At 41.2% G+C, this 24866-nt stretch overlaps 1 protein-coding gene across 2 annotated transcripts in view; it reads left to right on the top strand.

The window, feature by feature from the left end:
- The window catches only part of BCAR3 (BCAR3 adaptor protein, NSP family member), a 738013-nt gene that overhangs the window by 637663 nt on the left and 75484 nt on the right, over positions 1-24866 (top strand). The window lies entirely within an intron of this gene.

Genomic DNA, 24866 nt, shown 5'->3' with positions numbered 1-24866 from the left:
CAGGAATCTGTCCCTCCAGCATGTTCTATTTGTTGTTGTGACGAGGTTTAGCTCACTAGAGCGAGTGGCTCGCAGTGACTTTGATTTCTTTAGGTGGAGCATGTCCATCAATTCTAAGTTGGACATGGCTTTGTAAGTCAGGCTGAGATCACCTCTAAGTAAGCGATATGCCACCGAGTACAGCCGGAGTTTTTTCAGTCGGGCTGCATAGGACATATGTTTGAGGCCAGCAATCCTCTTGGTGAGGTACTTTTGTATGTAAATGAGGTTTTTTCTCTGACAGACAGGTGTATAAATTTTGAATTTCTATTAATGACTTTTTACAAGCAAATGTTAACTTGTATTTTTTTTTATTTGAGTACTCACTTTTGTTAACCAGTTGAGTGTTCTACTAGACCAACTGTGTATTTTCAGGAGATATCTGAAATTTCTTCAAATTCTATATTATATGATTTCCTTACACCACTTCTGTGTGAACTGTCATGTTCCAGTATTCTTACAAGGCATCTACTTTCAGTTCCAGTAGTTTCAAAAACTGATATTTTTTCATTGAATAATACACAGCTTTTATATGTCATGTTTGTGTTGCTTAGTATTGCCTGTCATTTCTTTCAGCTAACAGGAACATTTGACATCACTTCATTATTTCTAGTGTGCTGTTAGGCCTGATTCATCAGCCTTATTGTCAAGCTAACTTTTCTTTATCCGTGCTGCTTAGCAACGCTTGTTTTCTCCGTTCTTGCAAACATTGACTGTTTTGTATGCATATTTGGTTTGCAACCTGCTGGATAAGGTTGTAGCCATCTCCCATCAACTTGAAGCTTATTTTCAGAACCGAACTACCACAGCTGTCTGCAAAAGGAAACTTTGTTATAATGTGAACAGATAAGAGGAAACAAATTTGGTAGCAATCAAACAGCTGTACCAGTCACTGGATTAGGTGGGGTGTAGTTTTTTTTAGATATTCGAGAACCTGGAAAGAGCATATCTATGCTCAGACATTATGTTTCAGGACTACGGACTTTACAGCCCAGCTGTCTTAATTTAGGATAAATTTATTAATCTGGGAAATATGTACTGTGAGCAAGAACTCATATCACATATCACAATAGCAAGAGTGTCAGCAAAATCTTGGTTTGCATATCATTGTGAGTATTCTGGGAAGATGGCTGGGATTCAGAAAAAGCCTCACTATTGTTGGGAATTGACTGATGGTGAGAAAATGTGATTCAGAGACAGCTATGCCCACAGTGAGAAAGGCTTAATTATCATATCTCTAAATTACTCATTAGCACAGTCAGACCTGAGCACAGCAGTGTTCTCCCTTGTGTTGGCAAAGGTACCTCTCCTCCACACACACACACACACTCACACACACACACACACACACACACACACACACACAGCCCTACCCTTCAACAAGCAAGCTGCCCCACAGTCGATCACAGATGTTCTTTATGTTTCACTGTTGCAGTCATCACATTTGGGTTATCTGCCTGCAGGTAGCCCTCAGCCGGCCTGAATACCAGAGTCTTGAGATGTCTTGGGATGCTGTCACTTCTTCCATGACATCAGGTCATCAGGGGTATAAAACATGCAGTCGACACAATTACATCAGGCTTTCTTGTCGTGCATTGCCCAAAGCAGAAGCAGTTCGCAACTGCCGGTAGGCCGACTCCTGAAATTTTCATTTTCAAGTTTCAGAACCAAAGTCTTCAACTAAAGCTAAGTACCCCTTTGGGGAAACTTTTTCTTGCTCTAAACCGATGTCAGTAAAAGTCAATAATTGTATTTCTTGTGGAAAGAAAATACCTCATAAAGATTTTCATTTGTACTGTATTCCCTGCCTAGGCCCTGACCACGACGTACCTCGCTGTCAGTTTTGTGCCTTATTTAAACAACAAACTATTCGTCGTCAGTATATTTACGCTTCTAAATATTTTGGTACTCAGTTCAATTATCCAGATGTGGCTTCGGTAAGCCACCTGACTACCGACATTCTGAAAAAATTAACTTGAAGCTTATTTTCAGAACCGAACTACCACAGCTGTCTGCAAAAGGAAACTTTGTTATAATGTGAACAGATAAGAGGAAACAAATTTGGTAGCAATCAAACAGCTGTACCAGTCACTGGATTAGGTGGGGTGTAGTTTTTTTTAGATATTCGAGAACCTGGAAAGAGCATATCTATGCTCAGACATTATGTTTCAGGACTACGGACTTTACAGCCCAGCTGTCTTAATTTAGGATAAATTTATTAATCTGGGAAATATGTACTGTAATCCTCTTTGTGAGGTACTTCTGTGGCCTTTCCAGCTGCTGCAGATGTCTTGTATTGTTCATTCCAAAAGGGGCATTGTACTCTATAATGGGTCCAATGAGTGTCAAGTAGAGGGGAACAATGACCTTTTTTATCCTGGATGAGAATCCTTTTATGATGAGAATCCTTTTATGATGAGGTGTGCCACGTAGAAGGACTTCCTGACTACTGTGACGATGTGACTATCAAAGGAGAGACTACTGTCCCATGGTCTCTTATCACACATTCGGTGTTAAGTAGATTGCTGCCTATGTGGTAGTTCATGGGTACAGAGTTTTTACCAAAGGGGATGACACTGCACTTTTTGGCATTGAGCTTGAGGCCATGGCTCTGACACCAGGCATCTGTCTCAGCGAGGCCCTTCTGTAGGATGTCCACATCATTTTGGGACTTAACTATGGCTCCTAGTTTGCAGTCATCTGTGAACTTTGTTAACCAGAGACCTTGTGTGGTAGCCTGTACTTCAGAGAAGTAGATACCAAACAGGAGAGGTCCCAGGATGGGACCCTGTGGTACTTCACTTGTCACTGCTTTGAGGTCAGATTTGGAGTCTGCAACTTTTACAGTGTGGGTTCTGTCAGTGAGCCAGTTGGCAACCCATCTTGTGACGTAGGGATTTATATCTAGTTTAGTGAGTTTAGCTATAATTCCAGAATGGGGGATGGAGTTGAAAGCCTTGGCGAGGTCAAGATAGGCTGTGTGAACCACCTTACCCTAATCTACGGCTTTGGTGACTGCCTCAAAGAAGTCGATCAGGTTCAGGAGGCATGATCTGCCTTTCACAAACCCGAACTGGGTGGGATCCAGAGTTTGGAGGTTACCAATGTCTTTGTTTATGAGTTCCATGATGATACGTTCCATGGCCTTGCAGACCAGGCTCGTCAGGCTAATAGGTGGTGGCTCCCCCTTTGTGGAGTGGGATAACTGTTGCTGTGCACCATTCAGTGGGCACAAAGCCTGATGCGAGGCTATTATTGAACATGGTGCTTAAGTGGGGAGCCAGTTTTTTCTGAAGTTCATGTAAAACACAGCCTGGGATGTTGTCTGGTCCCATGGATGCTGTGTTTCTGGCTTCAGAGACTGCAGCTTTTACCTGCGTAGTTGTGATTACAGGGACTCTGTATTCTTCCTATATAGCTATGGGCCCTTTAGGAGGTGGGGGGGGGGGGGTAAAGTTAGCACTGAACCTATCTGCCAGGATGTTGGCAATATCAGTTGGTTCTGTAATTTTCATGCCGTTGTGCTGTAACTCAGAGCAGATCTGGGTGTTGCCATCGAGATTCTTGACATAGCTATAGAATGCTTTGTGGTTGTCCTTAGAATTAGTGGCAATTTTGTTTTCATAGCTAGCTTTGGAGGATCTTATAAGGGATCTCAGCTTCTTACTGAGGCTGACCAGGGAGCTCCTCCACTTTGCAACAGTTTCTTCCTTCTGTTGTACAGTTTGCTTATGGCAGGGGACCACCAGATTGGCTTCCTTTTTTTGAAGGATAGAGTCTTGGTTCTGTTTGGGATAGCACAATCCATTCACTCGTGTAAGTGCTTATAGAATGCATTTGTGTAGGATTCAGCAGTTGTAACTGTATTGTCCATCTGCATGGGTGTCATGAAGTTCACCACTTCTGTCTTAAGAAGCATGAAGTTGGCTTTGGAGAATTTTTTTACCGTGGTTTCCTTAATGGGGGGTGGAGGCGGGATGTGGATATCAAGGGTGATTAGCTTATGGTCAGATCGGACCAACGAGGAGTTGACTTCAGATGTGGAACACCGGTCACTCATGTTGGTAAAGACTTGGTCTAGGACATTGTTGCCCCTGGTGGGGGTGTGGATAAGTTGATCCAGGGCATTGGAGTTTATGAATTGCAGAAAGTGTTAAGCTAAGGAGTTGGTACACAAGTAGTTTTCCCAGTTAATGGTGGGATAATTGAAGTCACCCATTATTAGGGTGTTTGGTTGAACCCTAATATTTTGGGTACACCATAAACTAAAAGAAATCACATCTGGTAGCCTGCCAACAAATTGTATTCCTGGGAGCAAGCTTGAACACAACTTCCCAGATGGCTTTCCTCACGCCAGAGAAACAAGTTCATTTGACAGCTTACTTCAAACTAATGGCCACAAAGACCCTGCTATCTGCAAGACAAATATTGCAAGCCTTGGGGTTCATGGCCTCCTGCATTCTCTTAATTCCATATGCAAGACTGCATATGAGGAAACTACAATGGTATCTAAAAAGCCTATGGTGTCAACATTCTCAGGATCTGGAAGCTATGATTCCTATCATACCTTGCCTACAGTTAGAGTTCCTTTTGTGAGAAGAGGCCTGCCACCAAAACAAGGGACTGCCATTCACTCTGCCCCCTGCTGCCCAAACCAAACAACAGATGCATCAGACTATGCATGGAGGGCTCATTTGGCAGGGTGTATTCAGGGCAAATCTAACCCAGGTCAAATGCACCTGCATGTCAATAAAAAAAAATATTTGCTGTACAGAATGCTTTGACAGCCTTCAAGGACCACATTCTTCCAGGACAGTTAATGGTAAAGACAGACAACACCACCATTATGTAGTACATAAACAATCAGGGGGGAACCCACTCATACACTCTTTGCAGACTAGCCATGACTCTGTGGCACACAGCCTTGAGCTACCAAGTGCACCTACAGGCTCAATTCCTGCCAGGAAAGCTAAATAAACTGGTAGACGATCTAAGCAGAAATTTCATGGACCCACACGAATGGAAACTGGAACAAAAGACATTCAACATGTTGATAAACAAATGGGGGAGCCCAGATATAGACCTATTTGCCTCCCCACAGACCTACCAATTGGACAAATTCTGTACAAGGACTCCCCACAAACAAGCTTGGAAAGTGGATGCCCTGTCCTTCACCTGGAAAAATCTATCAGTTTATGCCTTTCCTCCTCTGCCTCTCCTCTCCAAGGTACTACTAAAGATCAAACAGTACAAATCAAGGATGATACTGATTGCACCAGACTGGCCACGTCAGCACTGGTACCCCCTTTTGTGCAGTGTGTCACTGCTGGCACCATGTCTCCTGCCTCAGACCCCTACCCTGCTGTCCCAGCAGAAGGGCCAGATTCTGCACCCTCAGCTTCAAACCCTGAACCTGACAGCCTGGCTAATCACCTGATCTCTCCATTACCATCCCTCAGTAAACAAGTGTTGGATGTCATTCTGGAAGCAAGGAGGCCTAGTACTAGAAAATCTTATACTAAAAAATGGAAAAGATTATGTTCCTGGAACCAAACTCAGGAGATGAGCGCAGCAGCACCCAATTTACCTCAGATTCTTCAATATCTAACTGAGATGCTTCACAAAGGCCTTTCTTTTTCCTCCATCAAAATTCATGCCTCAGCCATTTCAGCTCATTACAACACAGAACCACCCCTCTTCTCTCACCCAATGCTCAAGCAGTTCCTCAGAGGGGCCAAAAACTTAAGACCACCCAGGAGAGCCCCTACTCCAGCCTGGGACCTTAACTTTGTATTGGAAAAACTTACTCTACCTCCTTTTGAGCCAGCTGCAAATGCAGAAATTCCTTTCTTGGAAGACAGCCTTCCTTTTAACTATCACTTCAGCAAGAAGGGTGTCTGAATTACAGACCCTTATGGCAGTGGAGCCTTTCATCATCTTTCATATGGACAGGGTGTCCCTCAGGACCAATTCCTCCTTCATGCCTAAGGTAGTATCCAGTGTGGCCCTTAATCAGTCCATTCATTTGCCAACCTTCTTTTCTAATCCACAAAACAAAGGGGAACAGATACTGCACTCTTTAGATGTGCACATACAACTTAGATTTTACTTGGACAGGACTAAACCTCTCAGGAAATCTGAACAGCTGCTGGTGGCATTTTCTGCAGGGGCAGAGGGGAAGGCCATTTCAAAGCAAACCATTTCTAAATGGATAAGCTATTGCATTCATTTCTGCTATAAGCACCATGGAAAACCTATCCCACATGGGATAAGACCACATTCAACCAGGGCTGCATCTACCTCTAAAGCCTTTCTTAGAGGTGTCCTTACCAGGGAAATCCTAGAAGCTGCTACCTGGAGTTCTGTACATACTTTCACCAAGCATTACCATTACCAATTTTCTCTAAATCCAGAGCTGGTTTTGCCACTGCAGTCTTGCAGGGCATTATAGCTGGTCCTAATGCTATCTAAATTCCTCCTCCCATCCTTAGCTTTGGGAATCTACCCAAGTATGATGACTGCAACATGAAACACGAAGAATATAGTACAGTTGTATACACTTACCATAAATGTAGATGTTCGAGTGTATTCACTGTTGCAGTCCTGGTTACCCTCCCTCCAGCCCCCTGACGTCTTTTGGCTATACCTCTACTCCTTTTTACTATGCTTAAAAGCTTTTTGCTGTATTTGCTATTTTGTTGGGGGTATAACCTTGTATGTATATATATATATATATATATATATATATATATATATATATATATATATATATATATATATAATTGCTTCCCATTAGGGGGGCACCTGACATCTGTGGCAAGAAAAACTGATGTAATGGCAGTCGGCTGCATGCTTTATACCCCCTGACTACCTGATGTCATGGAAGAAGGGACAGCAACCAACACAGGACTCAAGACTTTGATAATCAGGTCGACTGAGGGCTACTGCAAGCAGATAACCCAAATATGATGACTGCAACAGTGAATACACTCGAACGTCTACATTTATGGTAAGTGTACACAACTGTACTTTAACCTCCCTCCAGCCCCCTGATTGTCTTTGCTTTGAACTATCTCTTTTTGGTTTGGCATATCTTATACTATGTGTATTTGCTTTTTTTGCTGGGGGTATTCCACACCATATAATTGCTTCATCATTTGGGGGCACCTGACATCTGGGGCAAGAAAAACTGATGTAATGGCATCGGCTGCATGTTTTATACCCCTGACAACCTGACGTCATGGAAGAAGTGACAGCGTCCAATGCAGAAATCCCAAGGCTCTGGTATTCAGGCCGGCTGAGGGCTACCTGTAGGCAGATAACCCAAATGTGATGACTGCAACAGTGAATACACTCGAACATCTACATTTATGGTAAATGTACACAGCTGCACTTTACAGAAACACTCATCCATTCACCCACACGCGTGCTCCAACACAACATAAACATGCATGCGTGCATGCACACAAACACACATCCCAACTCTTGATTCCCTACCTACACCTCACAGTGCAATCACCGACGTAAATAGACACACACACAAATTTTATACAGCTTCATTCATTCACCTGTACTGTGAGTCCTCCCATAGAAGTAAAAGAGTGACCTCCATGTTTTTTACAGTGGTCTCTTTTTCTACCAACAGTGAAATTTTAAGCAGGTTAGTGATTTTCTGAATCATTCAGTCAAACAAATCTGGAGCCCATTTCTGGGTAAAGGGCACATAGCTAATTAGCTTTAGCTACTCCACTGGACTTCTGCATTATTATGCAGCTCTGCCAGTGAGACCAACCTTTGCACTAAGGCCCCCCATGAGGGAAACACTTCTGCAATAGGGTGGTCTAAGAATCAGAAAGGCTTACTGCAGTGAGGAAAACCGCCAAGTTTAGGCTTCCCCAACATGGTAATCCATTTTGAATCCCCGCTCATATTTGAATGTTTTTGCAGTTTCCAGGTTTGGAGTAGGGAACTTACAGCTCTCTTAGATAGTGTAGCTTGTAGTGGTGTTAGGACATATTTTTTCACAAATTACATATATAAAGGATAGTCAAGTCACTGTGAATGAAAAGATTTTTGGGCATAAATACTTACATGGAAAAAATATCCTGTTTTAAAAAATGGAAATGTATCAAGCGTCCATGCCTAGTTTTGGGCCTACATGTGTTCACACAGGATGACATGCATTTGTCAATATTAGGGAAGATAATTTTTGCTGCAGATATTTTGAAATATTTGACAAACACAAGGCAGGATTTTTGCCAGGTCGAAAATTCAACAGTTCACAGGCAGCGACATTTGATACATCTGTGATGGTTGTTAATGCTAGGAGCATTAATAATAAAGTTTTTTTATTGGAAAATTTACTACATTTCCACAAAATTGATGTTGTTATTGTTTGTGAAACATTGTTAAAGAACACTGATTGGAATCCAGTTTTGTCAGGGTATAAATGTTTTTACTGTAATAGACATTCTTGCCAAAAATCAGGTGTAGGTGTTACGACAAGAATTAACAGTAGATATGTGAGCTGTGATTATTAGTGATAACAGCAATATTATAGATTGTGTAACTGTGACAATAAAGCCAACCCTGGAACATATAACAACTGTTGGAGTATACAGACCACCAAAGTCAAGTGCTGATGATCTAGAGGAATTCATACATTTCTTGCATGAAACACAGGAGGAAAGAATAATAATATTAGCCGGGGACTTAAATCTACCAGAAACTGATTGGAATAATATTGATTCAACAACATTAGTATGGAAATTAATGATTTACTACATATGTTCAGAAGCAACAATTGCTTCAGATGTAAAAAAGAAACCTACCAGGGAAAAAAACATACTTGACATTGTGTTCTTAAAGAAATTACTGTTACTTCAAGTCAAGTTTTAACACTGTTGATGTGCAGTGATCATGGGTTATAACAGATAATTTGTTGCTAGATAATTCTGCCAAACTGAAATCTAAACCAATGGACATAAGATTAATTACAGATTATATGCAAGCAAATCAGTCAGTCACCATGTAAAACTAACTGGAGTGATGTGTTCACTGAAAAAACTGCAGATAGAATCTTATCCTAAAGCTCTACCCAATGACTATACTACTTCTATACATACACTTCTGTTTCTTGTTTCCTATTTCTCTATCTCTATTTTTAGCCCCATTCCCAACTTTCTCTCTCCCATACTGATTTGCACTATATCCATTCATAATCACAACCCTTCTTAATAGTACCTCTCTATTCCATGTTGTATCCTTCTTTCTCAAAAAAAAGTCTTCTTATTTTGACTACCTTATTACCCGCAGTAGTGATGCTGCGGTAGCATTGTCGCCTCACAGCAAGATGTTGTCACGTTCGATTCTCAGCTAGAGCATCTTCTGTGTGGAGGCATGTGTGAATGGGCGTGCCTTCGTTGAAGGTTGTGCGTCGGGGCTGGTAACTCGGCATGTAAAATTCCACTACCAAACATTAGCGGACCGGAGTTCTGCTGTGGCGACCCCTAACCCCTATAAGCCGAAAGACACACAACATTTTGACTACCTTATTATAATCTAGCATTTAATACTCTTATATTCCTTATATTCTAGAAAGGATACCAGAACATCCTTCTTCTAATATTTTATAGAAAACAGTCCTCTCCTTACCCATCCTCTTTGAACTTTTAGAATCCACCATCACTAAATCTCATACTGTCTTGCAACTTCCTGATGTCCTTCAAGGATGCATCTGCAGTCCTAACATATGGGTTGTCCTGCCTCAGGCAGCCCTTCGGTCGGCCGGATTCCAAAGTCTGGGTCTGGCCTTGGCTGATGTCGCACTTCACCCGACGTCATAGCTGCTGTTTATTGGGTATAAAGGCATCAGCCGACGCCATTTTCCTCAGTCTTTCTTGCCGCGCGGTGCCCAAAGCAGAAGCTGTTCGCAAGTGCCGGTCGGTCAGATCCAGAGATTTCTACTACCGAAGACTTCTAAAAAGCTAAGTACCCCATTGGGGACTCTTTCTTGCCTCAGCCGATGTCAGAAAAAGTAAATAATTGTTTAACTTGTGGGAAACAAATACCTCATAAGGATTTCCACTCTTACTGCCTTCCTTGCTTAGGCCCAGACCATGACGTATCAGCTTGTCTAGCCTGTGCTTCCTTCAACCGACGGACACTTAGACATCGGTCGGAGTTTGCAGAGGAGTTTTTTGGTCCCGCTTTTGCTTACAAAATGCCGTCGGAGACTCCGACTTCACAATTAGCTAAAAAGCGTAAGGAAAAGGACCGACACTCGCGGTCCGCAGTTTTGGCCGAAACCACGGTTAAGCCAACCGCGAGTGTCTCGGTTTCGGCCGAAACAGAGTCCTCGGTTCTTCCTTCAGCCGAAAGCTTGCCTCCGATAGCCGAGGCCTCACACAGCATGGCTGAATCCGCTACTGAACTTACCCCTGCTGTAGCAGGTTCCCAGGATTTATCAGATACTATTCCTTTAGACATATCTACTCCTGCACGTGGAACTGCTAGGCCCCCTGCATCTATGTCTATCAAGGCTTTTTCTAGGGCTAAAGCAGCTAAATCTTCTAAGGCCTTGCCTGCTAAAACCCCCTCACACAGGCCTACCTCCAGTTCCCAAGTGCTCAGCTTGGCTGAGGATTTCATTTCTTTGATCAGGGGATCCCAACCTCACCCAGACAGGGCCTCTCAACCCCCTCCAGAGAAGAGGCCTAGAGCAGAGCCCCCGGATCCTGTTTCTACAGACTATTCCTCGGATGATTCAGAAAACTCAGGTCCTCCAGAAGGCCCATATTCTCCTTATGAGGATTCTGATGCAGAAGACTCCATTCCTTCTGCCTCTCCTCCAGAGGAATTTTCTTTTGGGGAAACCTTACATGCTATGAGAGAGCATTTTCAATGGTAGGGCCAGGATTTTTCAGATTCAAGGAAAAGGCTAAGGACCTTTTTACATTTACCACAGCATAGGCCTTTAGCCATTCCTCCAGTACTCACAGTTGTTGATGATGCTTATAATGATGCCTGTACTGCCCCTGACTCTCTTCCCCCGGCCCCTGCCAAGCCCGACAGATATTACAGGGTCCCGGACACACACTTTCACTTGTATAAGGCTCCTATTGCAGATCCTGAAACCATTTCACAGGGCCCCAAAGCTGTAGCAGCTGCCTCTGCCAAAAACCCTCCCCTCTGAAAGAGAATCTAGAGCATTAGAGAGATGGGGTAAAAAAGTTTATACTTCTGCTACTCTTTCGGCTAGGGCCTTAAACTGTCAATTCCACATGATTCAGTATCAGGAATTTTTGTTAGACCAGCTAAATAAAAAACTGTCCTCTCCTGAACCTATAGACCGTAAGTCCCTTCAGGATTTGGTACATAACACTCAGCAGGTCAGTAATCATTCCTTAAAATGCGGCTATGATGCACTGGAGGCTTCCTTTAGATCAGCTATGACTGGAACAGTGATTAGAAGGCATGTCTGGTTAAAAGAGCAACCCTTACCAGACCATGTAAAGTCAAAGCTTCTAGATGCTCCCATGGAGAAACAAAGTTTGTTTGGTTCCCCTGCACAGCAAGTGCTAAAGAAGGTGGAAGAAAAAGCAAAATCTGTCCAAACAGTCAAGGATTTCTTACAGGTCCAGCCTCCGAGGTTTAGTAGAAATTGGCCTTCGAAGAATTGGTCCTTTCCAGACACCTCCAGAGCACAGAGAGGCAGAAATAGGCGCCCAAGAGGCAGAGGTCAATCCAGAGGTGCCTACAGGGGACGCCAGTGGCAGCCTAACAACCAGAGAAGTACTGCCACAGATTCAGCTACGACCACTCCCACAGGACAGACACAATGACTTGACTCTGATACCGCCTACCAGGGAACAACTGCAAGCACCCTTAGGCGGAAAACTTGCCTTATTTTCCCTAAACTGGCATTACATTACAGGAGACAAATGGATCTTACAGACAATAGACAAAGGCTACAGGTTTCACTTCCACACTCTACCAAAAAAGAGAGGAATGCCAAACCTACCACCAAACCAAAAAACAAATGCTCTAGCACAAATCAACCACCTACTAAGGATGAGAGCTATAGAAAAGGTACCGCCTATGGAACAAGGACAAGGATTTTACTCCAGACTTTTCCTGGTACCAAGAAAAGAAAACCAATGGAGACCTATTCTCGACCTGTCCGCTCTGAACACATATCTCATTGTTCCAAAATTCAAAATGCTGACCCTACAGCAACTTCTTCCCATGCTGGGCAAGGAGTCTTGGCTGGTGACTCTAGATCTCAAGGAGGCATACCTGCACGTCCCTATACGACCAGATTGCAGAAGATACCTCAGATTTCTTGCAGGATCAGAGCATTATCAATTCTCAGCATTGCCCTTTGGCTTATCTACTGTGCCCAGAGTATTCACGAAATGCCTGGCATCAGTAATTGCTCATTGCAGGCTTCAGGGAATTCAAATTTATCCATACCTGGATGACTGCCTGATACAAGCGGACAACAAAACCAAATTAACAAAAGATTTGGAAAAGGTTATACAACTACTGCAAGCCCTGGGATACACAGTCAACATGAAAAAGTCAAGGCTGCTACCATCCCAAAGGATAACATTCTTGGGTGCAGAACTGGACACATCAAATCAAATGGCATTTCTCACAGCAGAAAAGCAAAAGCAACTACCACTCTATTTCATGGCATTAACAACGCAGAACCAGCTTACAGCAAGTAAAGTCCTGCAAGCCCTGGGATACATGGCATCCTGCATAATATTGATTCCACATGCCAGGCTACATATGAGGAAGTTGCAATGGTACCTAAGGAATGTATGGTCTCAACACAAGCACAGTCTAGAAGCCCAGATTCCAATAATTCCATGCCTGAAACAAGAGTTCCGGTGGTGGGCTCAGGCCTGTCAGCTGAACAGAGGTCTGCCCTTCCACAAACCTCACCCAAGCCAGACTATCACCACGGACGCCTCAGACCTAGGCTGGGGGGCACACATGGTGGACAAATGTATACAAGGCCTATGGACACAAGACCAGCTGAACCTACATATAAATCAAAAAGAGATGCTGGCAGTGAAACAGGCACTTCAGACATTCAGACCTTTTCTTCAACAAGGTCATTTGCTGATAAGGACGGACAACACCACAGTCTTGTGGTATATCAACAAACAAGGAGGCACACACTCATATCCTCTATGCCGGATGGCAATGGACCTGTGGAATGTGGCCCTGAACCACAACATTCAACTCCAGGCCAAATTTGTGCCAGGAAAAGAAAATGCACTAGCAGACACCTAAAGCAGAACTACCACGGATGCCCACGAATGGATGCTGCATCCAGACATTTTCAAAACCATTACAAAGAAATGGGGACTACCAGAAATAGACCTGTTCGCATCCCCACACAACAACCAATTGAGGAAATTCTGCACAAGGACATACCACCCACTTGCTTGGAAGGTGGACTCCCTATCCTTCAGTTAGGAAAACCTGACAGCATATGCATTTCCACCTCTTCCTTTGATGCACAAAGTGCTACTGAAGATCAAAGAAGATCACCCAAGGATCATCCTGATAGCTCCAGACTGGCCGAGACAGCATTGGTACCCCCTACTGAGGAGTATGTCTCGGACACACGCATGGCCTCTACCTCTGGTTCCTTTACTGCTAACACAGAACAACTACAAGATCCTGCATCCAAACTTGAAAACACTGCAGCTAGCTGCTTGGAATATTACATAAAGCAAAATAACCCAGACTTATCTCAGAGGGTTAAAGACATTATCCTGGAGGCTCGCAGACCCTCCACAAGGAAGACTTATTCAACCAAATGGAAAAGATACCTCATTTGGAGTGCAGCAAAAGGAGAAAATGTATCATTAGCAAACATAGCTAACATCCTGGAATACTTAGCAGAACTTTTCCACAATGGCCTGTCTTACTCCTCCATTAAGATTCATGCATCAGCAATTTCAGCAGAATACAACATGGATCCTCCAGTCTTCTCTCATCCTCTACTCAGGCAGTTTCTGAGAGGAATTAAAAATGTAAAGCCTCCAAGGAAGCCACCTTTGCCTACATGGGACCTTAACTTTGTGCTGTAAAGTTAACACTCCCCTTCGAACCAGCAGCAACAGCAGAATTACAGTTCTTATCTTGGAAAACTGCTTTCCTGCTTGCAATCACTTCAGCAAGAAGGGTTTCTGAATTACAGGCATTAATGGCAGTACAGCCCTTCCTTAACTTCCATCAGGATAGAGTGTCATTGAGAACTAATCCTACTTTTATGCCAAAAGTGGTCTCCAGGGTATCATTGAACCAAGCAATCCACCTGCCAACATTCTTCCCCAACCCACAGAACAGGGGGGAAAGACTACTACATACATTGGATGTGCACAGGCAATTGCACTATTATCTGGACAGAACCAAGACCAACAGAAAGACTGACCAGCTTCTGGTAGCGTATGCAACAGGAATGGAAGGAAAAGCAATTTCAAAACAGACAATCTCAAAATGGATAGGAAATTGCATTAGATTTTGTTACTCTTTTCATGGAAAGACAACTCCAGAAAACATCAGACCTCACTCCACAAGGGCAACAGCCACTACTACAGCTTTCCTACGAGGAGTGGCTACCAAAGACATTTTAGAAGCTGCTACTTGGAGCTCCGTGCATACATTTGCCAAGCATTACAATCTACCTTTATACTCCAGATCCTGAGCAGGTTTTGCAACTGCTGTTTTGCAAGGGATCTTAACTACACCATAATCATCTTAGTGCCTCCACCCCAGTTTGGCTATGGTATTCTACCCATATGTTAGGACTGCAGATGCATCCTTGAAGGACATAGTACAGTTTTGTACCTACCATAAATGTAGATGTCTGAGAGGTATGCATCTGCAGTCAGGATTACCCACCCTCCTTCCCCTCTGTGGTACTCCTAGGGTATCTGCCCATCTTGTAGCTAGCTGGGGAAATCTATTATGGTGTATTTGTTTGTATATATGTATATACATGCTTATATTGTTTGCTCTCTACTGTTTGGAACCATTTGCATTTATCCAAATTTAGCCTTCCTAGAGGGCACCTGGCATCTGGGGCAAGAAACACTGAGGAAAATGGCGTCGGCTGATGCCTTTATACCCAATAAACAGCAGCTATGACGTCGGGTGAAGTGCGACATCAGCCGAGGCCAGACCCAGACTTTGGAATCCGGCCGACCGAAGGGCTGCCTGAGGCAGGACAACCCATATGTTAGGACTGCAGATGCATACCTCTCGGACATCTACATTTATTGGATAAAAAACCAAGGAATTCACCACGAAGTAGAGTAAAACTTTTATTCACAAGACAGAATAAAAATGAACGAGCGCTTTCACATACGTCGAGTATGCTTCATCAGGTTACATTTTCCAAGTGAAAAGCCTTCTGCTTATATACTCTACTAAGTCATTTAATTAGTCAATCAAGCAATGTTCTTAATTGCTTGATACATAAATAATTAAATAATTAAACATTATCTTCCTCATTTAAAGCAATAGTCATGAAAATTACTATATTTACTTAGTCTACTGACATGGAATAGCGCTGCTATAATAATATTTATAGCATAACAAACAAAAACACCATTTCTATAAAAATGTTAAAATATATATATTTCATATGTCTAAAGACTCATGATATCCTAAAATACTATTATATAAAAATAAAAATAATCATGATTGATTTTTTGTCTTACTGTCTTCAATACCTATTTACATTACTTATTAGACTGCTGCATTGCATATCAAAATGTGACACTGATAAAACGATCTTATTGAAAACAACATATAAAATAAATAGAGATGTGGATAGAGCCAGTATATCTAAAAAATATTAAGTTGCAGGATATATCTAATCTATCAATTAATGGGTATATGTCTTAATTAATTATTCATTTTGCCATGTGGGACTTATGCAATATATAAACATCCAGATCATCATATATGATCCTGGATAAATATAGCCTATCAAAACAAAAAGACAAATTATATAAATTCAATACAAGTATTATACTATCATATGTCTAACTGTATATATATATGTGTATTACATATGTTATTAAATAAATGTTGAGATGTCTAATGTCTATTTTATTATTGTTTCAAAACTCACTATATATACATATAAATGGAATAATATGAAAATATAACTTGTAATAAAAATTACAATATATGTTCAACATAGAATGTAGTTATAGAACTACTTTACCAAAATAGATAAAAAGGTGGTTATTGACATATATATTATTATTATATATATAAATATAAATAAATAAATATGTAATCTAATCTTGCAATGCATGTTTCTCTTATATTATTAACTATCTACGTGCCTCTAATATCGGTTTTATACTAATGTTAACATTTAATCCAGGTTCTATATGTGCCCGTAGTTTAAATATCCAGTCTAGCTCTATTTTAGCTAGTATGTTCATTCTATCTCCACCTCTGGCTAAGAGTTCAACCACTTGTAACACTCTAAACTTGAAATGATGGTCTTGGTTGATACTAATATGTTTAGCTAGGGCGTTTGTTGGATTCATCTTTCTGATATCATATATATGGTTATAGATACGATCTCTGAGCCTTCTGGAGGTGAGACCCACATAAAATGCTTGGCATCTGCAGTCAGGATTACCCACCCTCCTTCCCCTCTGTGGTACTCCTAGGGTATTTGCCCATCTTGTAGCTAGCTGGGGGAATCTATTATGGTGTATTTGTTTGTATATATGTATATACATGCTTATATTGTTTGCTCTCTACTGTTTGGAACCATTTGCATTTATCCAAATTTAGCCTTCCAAGAGGGCACCTGGCATCTGGGGCAAGAAACACTGAGGAAAATGGCGTCGGCTGATGCCTTTATACCCAATAAACAGCAGCTATGACGTCGGGTGAAGTGCGACATCAGCCGAGGCCAGACCCAGACTTTGGAATCCGGCCGACCGAAGGGCTGCCTGAGGCAGGACAACCCATATGTTAGGACTGCAGATGCATACCTCTCGGACATCTACATTTATGGTAGGTACAAAACTGTACTTTTCCTTCTTCATTGCTACTTCCCCACCACCTGACATCTATAAAACACAGATTCCTGTACTTAATTATACTACTGTACAACTTATCCTGTATTCTTCTCCTACTACTGTGCCATCTTTCATTCTACCACAAATCAACAGTATATAGCAATGCCACTCCACTGTATCCTGATTATAATATCATCTGTAATGACTGTATAAAGAGGAAGGCTGATTTTATTGCATTAATATTTCCTAGTATGTACCACATTTATTCTTACAGCAAACCAACACCAAAATTCAATTCAGCAGAGCTTGTTATTGCCTTCCTCAAAATAAACAATTATAAATAAATACATATTATTGTCCTTTATATCCCTCCTGACTACAATACAGCTATACTGGAAGTTATCCTACATTGGACATCCATAGTATTTCCACAAGAAAAAAAAATTACTAGGTGATGTGAAAGTCAATTGGTTGGACATAAATTCTAATTCCCCTACATCTAGCATGAATTTATATGGTTTCATGCAACTAATCAACAGCCCCACACATTATAGTAAGACATCAAATTCTCTGTTAGACTGGATCCTAGTATCAGATCCTAGCATACTCTACCACAGGTACAGTGTTAGACTCTGTCAGTGATCATCTCCAAGCCTACATGACTAGACATCTCAAACATTCACTTATAAAACAACACTTAACCTTTGCAAGTTTATTCCGGAAATGTTCATTACTACGGTTTCATCTATTAACTGGAACTTCCTAAAAATCCTCCCCTGGATGATGCTGTAATTGAATTCATTACAACTCTTCTAAATATCATAAATAACCTTGCATCTCCTAGAAGAGATTGAAAACAAATAATGTAGTTTAGCTGTCCAAAAAGAGTAGAATGCTAATTCAGGATAGAGAAAAAGCGTGGGAATAATGGTAAAAAATATAAAACACCTCAATATCTTGAAAACTTCAAAATGCTTTGTAATCATACTAAAAAGCAAACAAAGACAAATAACTATACTATAACAACTTTCAGAATAATATGAAACATGACCCTAAAAAGTTTTGGATATCCATTAAAGACTTCTTACATCCCGTCCACAAATTCAACGCAAACCCCTCTCCTGATAACTCGCCACTCAAAACTACAATACAGTTCAACTGTTACTTTATAGATAGTATAGCATATCTAACTAAAGATCCCTCAACATCTAATCCCAGCCCTGCCTAACAGCCACATATCACACATCCACATTATCCTTCAGCCCTGTGCCCACAGCCTATATAAAAAAACTACTCAGACAAACTGTGCTCTTTTTCAGCTAATGACCTTCCAAGCGAGTACCTATAAATTGCCACCAGTAGCAATGACTATACTGTCTCAATCCTTATAAATAGATCAATCCAGGAATCCCATGTTCCCTCTCTATGGAAAAAGTCACACATTGTCCCTCTGCACAAAAGAGGAAATTCAGCAGACATTAATAACTTGAGACCTATAGCAATCTTGTCTCCCCTTGCCAAAATATTTGAAAAATCATTTCAAAAAGAAATTTCTAGACTATCCCCTGCAGAAAGAACTCTTAGCCCCTACGCAACATGGCTTCTATCCTTCCTATAGTACTAGCACTGCCCTTCTAACCTATATAGATACAATGGCAGACTAGTCTCTTCTTTATTTCTAAACTTGTCTAAATCATTCGACACATTTTGTCACAGCAAACTTCTACTTCAAATGTCCTCATTAGGTCTCTCTCAGTCCATCATTCTGTGATTCAGAAGTTACTTATCCAATAGGTTTCAGTCAGTAAAATGGCACTCCACTCTCTCTCTCTTTCCTTACCCCCCAGTCACTACCGGTATACCACAAGGCTCTATCTTTGGTCCCCTCCTCTTTAACATTTTCACCAACACCCTCTATACTTCCAGACAACAGGCCACACTAACACTATACGCAGATGATTTTACACTCATTTGCACATCTGACAACCTGGAACCCCTCCAAAAAAAAAAACTACTCAAGAAGCTTTAACTGCCATTGAAATGTGGCTTTATAAATCACAACTCATGCTCAACCCAAAAAAGACCAAACTATTACTTTTTCCCCACTTTTCCCCAAAATCCCTCTCTCACTAAAAAAAAAAAAATAAAGTCCTCTGTCTTGGTAGTACAACCATTGAAGTCACTTATCATAACAAACTATTAGACACAACTAGGTGGATGATAATCTTATATTTGATCTGCATATACAAAATTGCATAAGAAAATCTCATCAAAAACTAGAGATGCTTTACAGAGCCAAAAACTCTTCACTGATGCATCTAAAGCTACATTTGCTACTACTTATCGCCTCCCCACTCTTCTTTATGGTGCTCCCATCCTTACTAACCTCCAGGCTTCACAAAAATTAAAACTTGAACAATGCTATAACAAAACTGCTAAATTTGCAGCACATACCCCTTTCAGAACCCACCACTGTATAGCACTGAAAACCCTAAATTGGTTAGAACTGCCCCATCAACTAACACATGCGCAACTTCTTACCACCTGTAAAATATACAGTATCCGTCTGCCTGTTCAGCACTAAAAAACATTCTACACAATTGTGTTCCCAGTCGGTCATTGCAATCCAGTGACCAAAAACTCCCGTCTACAAACCTAACAAATCTGCTGGGCAGTGTCTGTACTCAAACAAGGTTACTAAGGCCTGGAACTCCTTACCTGTATCCATCAGGTCAGTACCTTCCTTCTCATCTTTCAAAAATAATCCGAAAGACATCCTAGCTAAAAGTCTGGCTCTATTCTTGCTCAAATCCAGGATAAACTTTATCCCTAAATGTGAACAAGTATCTTTTCATTTTGTATACTTCCTTACTCTCCCTTCTTCACTTGCTTCCATTCTGCTATCTAATTCTCTAAATATTAAATGATTGTCATATACCTTGTATCGATTTTTAAGCAATGTTTTTATATTAAGTCTAATTTGTTGTAATTATTTTAACTGCAAATGTTTTTTGTTTTATTTTTGAAGATTGTAAAATTGTTGTTCTTAAAATGTTTTGTAATGATTTGAAGCTTTTCTCCCTGGGCCTCCACTGAAAATGGGCTTCTACCCAGACAGACTTTCCCAGTGACCAAATGTCAATCAATACATAAATAATATCGCACTATGTTACTACCAACAAGGTACCGGTAGTGTCAGTCCTAGGTAACTTTTAAGTTTTGACAAAACGTAAATATTTTCAAAGGTGACAGTGAGTGTTGATAAATATATTATTTGTTAACCTGTGAAGCGCATTACAAGCAAGTTCCTTTTTCAGAGGTGACCCAGGAGCATTGTCCAGTTAAAGGACTTGCTCACGGTTATACAGTAAACAAATGAAGGCTTAGAAAATCAAACCTTGGACTTCAGGAAGTAGTTGGTTAACAGTTCAAAGGTTTTACCTTCTGTGCTCTCAGTACTGTGCTGAGGGAGTGGTTGCTAAAAAAAAAATAGTACCGGTTGTAGTTGCAATTATGTTGAAAATATGACTATGCAGTGCCTGTTCATGAGTGATATTGAGAATGTGCTTATTTAAGTCTGAGTGAAAAGGACATTTGTTATTCTCAAGTTTATGTAAAATAGCAAGGCATCCAAATTTAAGTTCATTTGGAAATTCTGGCCACTAAAATTCCTTAAGTACAACATAGTGACAACTGCCTTCGGGAAATTCGTGGTGAAATTTGGAATTTTCTTTGTAGGTACAACTGCTGCTTGTCAATGCAGAGAAAAAATTGGTAAAAAATTGATGACAGTGTAGTAGTTTGAGAAATAGAGTGGAAAAGATAACATTCCTTGGTGCAAGCTTGAATACAACTGCCCAGATGGCTTACCTCACTCCAGACAAGCAAAGGCAACTGACTACTTACTTCAAACTGATGGCAACAAAAACCCAGTCTTCTGCAAGACAAATTCTGCAGGCTCTTGGCTTCATGGCATCCTGCATCCTACTGAGTCCATATTTAAGACTGCATATGAGGAAACGTCAATGGTACCTAAAAAGTTTATGGAGTCAACATTCTCACAGTCTGGAAACAATGATTCCTCTCATTCCCTGCCTGCAACAGGAGTTTCTATGGTGGGCAAAGGCATGTCACCAAAACATGGGACGGCCCTTCACTCTACCCCCTGCCTGCCAGACCTTAACAATAGACACATCAGATTATGCCTGGGGGGCCCACATGGCAGGAAGATGCATTCAGGGAATATGGGCACCAAAACAAATGCATCTATATATCAACCAGAAAGAGATGCTAGCAGTTCAAAATGCCCTAACAGCCTTCAAGGACTTACTTCATCCAGGACAAGTACTGATAAAGACGGACAAAACCACAGTCATGTGGTATATAAACAAGCAAGGGGGCACACACTCATACCCCCTTTGCAGATTAGCCATGGCACTGTGAGACACAGCTTTGACCTACCAAGTATATCTTCAAGCTCAATTCCTGCCAGGAAAACAAAACACTGTGGCAGACGATTTAAGCAGAAAACTTATGGATCCTCATGAATGAAAACTAAATCCACAAGTCTCCAGCATGATAACAGAGAAATGGGGGAGCCCAGACATAGATCTATTTGCCTCCCCTCAAACTTATCAATTGAAAAGATTCTGCACAAGGACTTATCACAGACAAGCATGGAAAGTGGACGCCCTATCCTTCAGTTGGAAAAACCTATCAGTTTACGCCTTTCCTCCTCTGCCTCGTCTTCCCAAGGTCCTCCTAAAAGTCAGACAAGAGAAACCAAAGATGATACTAATTACCCTGGAATGGCCCCGACAATACTGGTACCCAATCCTAAGGAACTTGTTTCAATACCCAGCTTGGACCTTGCCTCAAAGACCACAACTACTGTCCCAGCAAAACAATCAGATCCTGCACAATAACTACAGACCCTGAACCTGGCAGCATGGCTGATCATGTAGTCATACAAACAACACCTCTCAGTAAAGCTGTGATGGATGTCATTTTGGAAGCCAGAAGGCCTAGTACTAGAAAATCTTATGCTGACAAATGGAAGAGATTCTGTGCTTGGAATCAAGCACATGGAACTGATACAGCAGAACCAAATATTCCTCAGATATTGCAATACTTAACTGAGATGCTTGACACAGGCATATCTTTCTCATCAATTAAAATCCATGCCTCTGCCATTTCAGCTCATTACAATACAGAGCCACCAATCTTTTCTCATCCTTTACTAAAGCAGTATCTTAGAGGAGCCAGAAATTGAAGGCCTCCTAGAAGATCACCATTGCCTGCATCGGACCTCAATTATGTGTTGGAAAGGCTCACCCTGCCTCCATTTGAACCAGCTGCTACCGCTGATATAATGTTCTTATCATGGAAAACCACTCTGATACTAGCAATTACTTCAGCAAAAAGAGTTTCAGAGCTACAGGCCCTCATGGCTGTAGAGCCTTTTATCATATTTTGTCCAGACAGGGTGTCTCTGAGGACAAATCCTACTTTTATGCCTAAGGTGGTTTCCAGTGTGGCTCTTAACCAAACAATTCATCTTCCTACCTTTTATCAAAATCCGCAGAACAAGGGGGAGAGAATTCTGCATTCCTTGGACGTACACAGACAGCTAAGATTCTACTTGAGCAGAACTAAAGCTCTAAGAAAAATTGAGCAATTACTAGTGACATATGCTGCAGGATCAGAAGAAAAGGCTATTTCAAAGCAGGCACTTTCAAAGTGGATAAGCCACTGCATCCGTTTCTGCTACTTACACCATGGTAAACCTGCGCCCAAGGGCATTAGGTCTCATTCCACCAGAGCTGCAGCTACTTCAGCAGCTTTTCTAAGGGGAGTACCAACCAAAGACATTCTAGAGGCTGCTACTTGGAGTTCTGTTCACACCTTTACTAAGCATTATCATTTTCCTCTCTACTCTAAATGCAGGGCAGGCTTTGCCACTGCAGTTCTGCAGGGCTTTATAGCCGCTCCTAATGCTGTTTAGCTCCAGCCTCCCAACCATAGCTTTGGGATTCTACCCAAATGTAATGACAGCAACAGTGAAACACGAAGAACATAGTACAGTTGTGTACACTTACCATAAATGTAGATGTTCGAGTGTATTCACTGTTGCAGTCCAGGTTACCCCCCTCCATCTCCCTGTCATTCTGGAGTTTATCTTTCCTTTTCTATCTTTGTGGTGTATTTGCTTGTAGATGAAGGTAAAGTTTATATTGAGGCATGTACATATATATATATATATATATATATATATATATTTTTTTTTTTTTTTTTTTTGCTACCTTTTTGGGGGCACCTGACATCGGGGGTAAGAAAAACGAAAGAAAATGGCGTCAGCTGCATGTTTTATACCCCTGACAACCTGACATCATGGAAGAGAAGACAGCAACCGACACAGGACCCAAGACTTTAGAATTCAGGCTGACTGAGGGCAACCTGCCAGCAGATTACCCAGATGTAATGACTGCAACAGTGAATACACTCGGACATCTACATTTATGGTAAGTGTACACAGCTGTACTTTATCTTGACTGGTAAAACACATTGTTTTAAACTTGGAGTTATTTAGAAGGGGTGTAGAGTCATTTACACAATTTGAAGTTTATTCTCACTTTAAAAATCTGTCAAATCTAAGCAGAGGAGAGTATATTTATCAGCATACCAATGCAGAGCAGAAATGGGGCATTATGTGTGAAGAGTAGTGTGGCAAGGCCTCGACCTTGAGACACACTGTGGCTTAGTAAAAAGTGAACTGATGCTGTGATATTCCATTTAACAATTTTCTGACAGCTAATGAGGTAACTTGCAAATTACTAAATATTGTTATAGTATATTCTTAAGCTTGTGGATCTTTGGGAGAAATTTTACTACTACAACAAAGGCTTTAGAAAGAGCTTTAAAAAGTGACAATGAAATGATGTGATCTGTGCAAAATTAATTAAGTGATTACTAGGGTGAATGGTGATATCTATACTGCAATGTGGCCTTAATTCTGGCAGCTGCTTAGAAAATTGTGCAGTTGTTTGTTGTACAATGTATTACTGCCACGTAATATATGGCCAGTAAAAATTCATCATGCTTGGGTACAGTAGCTCATATTTGCATGGCCTGACTGAATGACACTTCTGCCCTCCTTGCATTGTATTTCAGTAATAATAATTGTTCTTGCATTTTTACTGTTTTTAACCAAGTACATGAACCTGCAGGTGACTGGCATGTACTGAAAATATAAGATTGCATAGAAAAAGAACAAGTTGGGCCTAGGCAGTAATCAACTCAGCCTAACCATCCACTGTACTGTACTGCACTCTAATTTATCATCCCACTGAAAGAACTTCTGTGTGCAATCTACAGCTAGCCATAGAATGGATGTTCTTTGTGTTTCACTGTTGCAGTCATTACATTTGGGGTAATCTGCTGGCAGGTTGCCCTCAGTTGGCCTGATTAACAAAGTCTTGGGTCCTGTGTCAGTTGCTGTCCCTTCTTCCATGACGTCAGGTCGTCAGGGGTATAAAACATGCAGCCGACGCCATTACATCAGTCTTTCTTGCTGTGCGGTACGTGAAGCAGAATCAGTTCGCAAGTGCAGGTCAGCCAACTCCTGAAATTTTCGTTTTTGAGTTTCAGAACCAAAGTCTTCAACTTAAAGCTAAGTACCCCTTTGGGGAAACTTTTTCTTGCACCTTACCGATGTCAGTAAAAGTTAATAATTGCATTACTTGTGGGAAGCAA

Source organism: Protopterus annectens, chromosome 10.part0 (assembly GCF_019279795.1).
Source record: "Protopterus annectens isolate FY-2018-M chromosome 10.part0, PAN1.0, whole genome shotgun sequence".
NCBI classification, from domain to species: Eukaryota; Metazoa; Chordata; order Ceratodontiformes; family Protopteridae; genus Protopterus; species Protopterus annectens.
The sequence above is the reverse complement of the archived record's forward strand: the minus strand, read 5'-3'. Positions and strand labels throughout refer to the sequence as shown.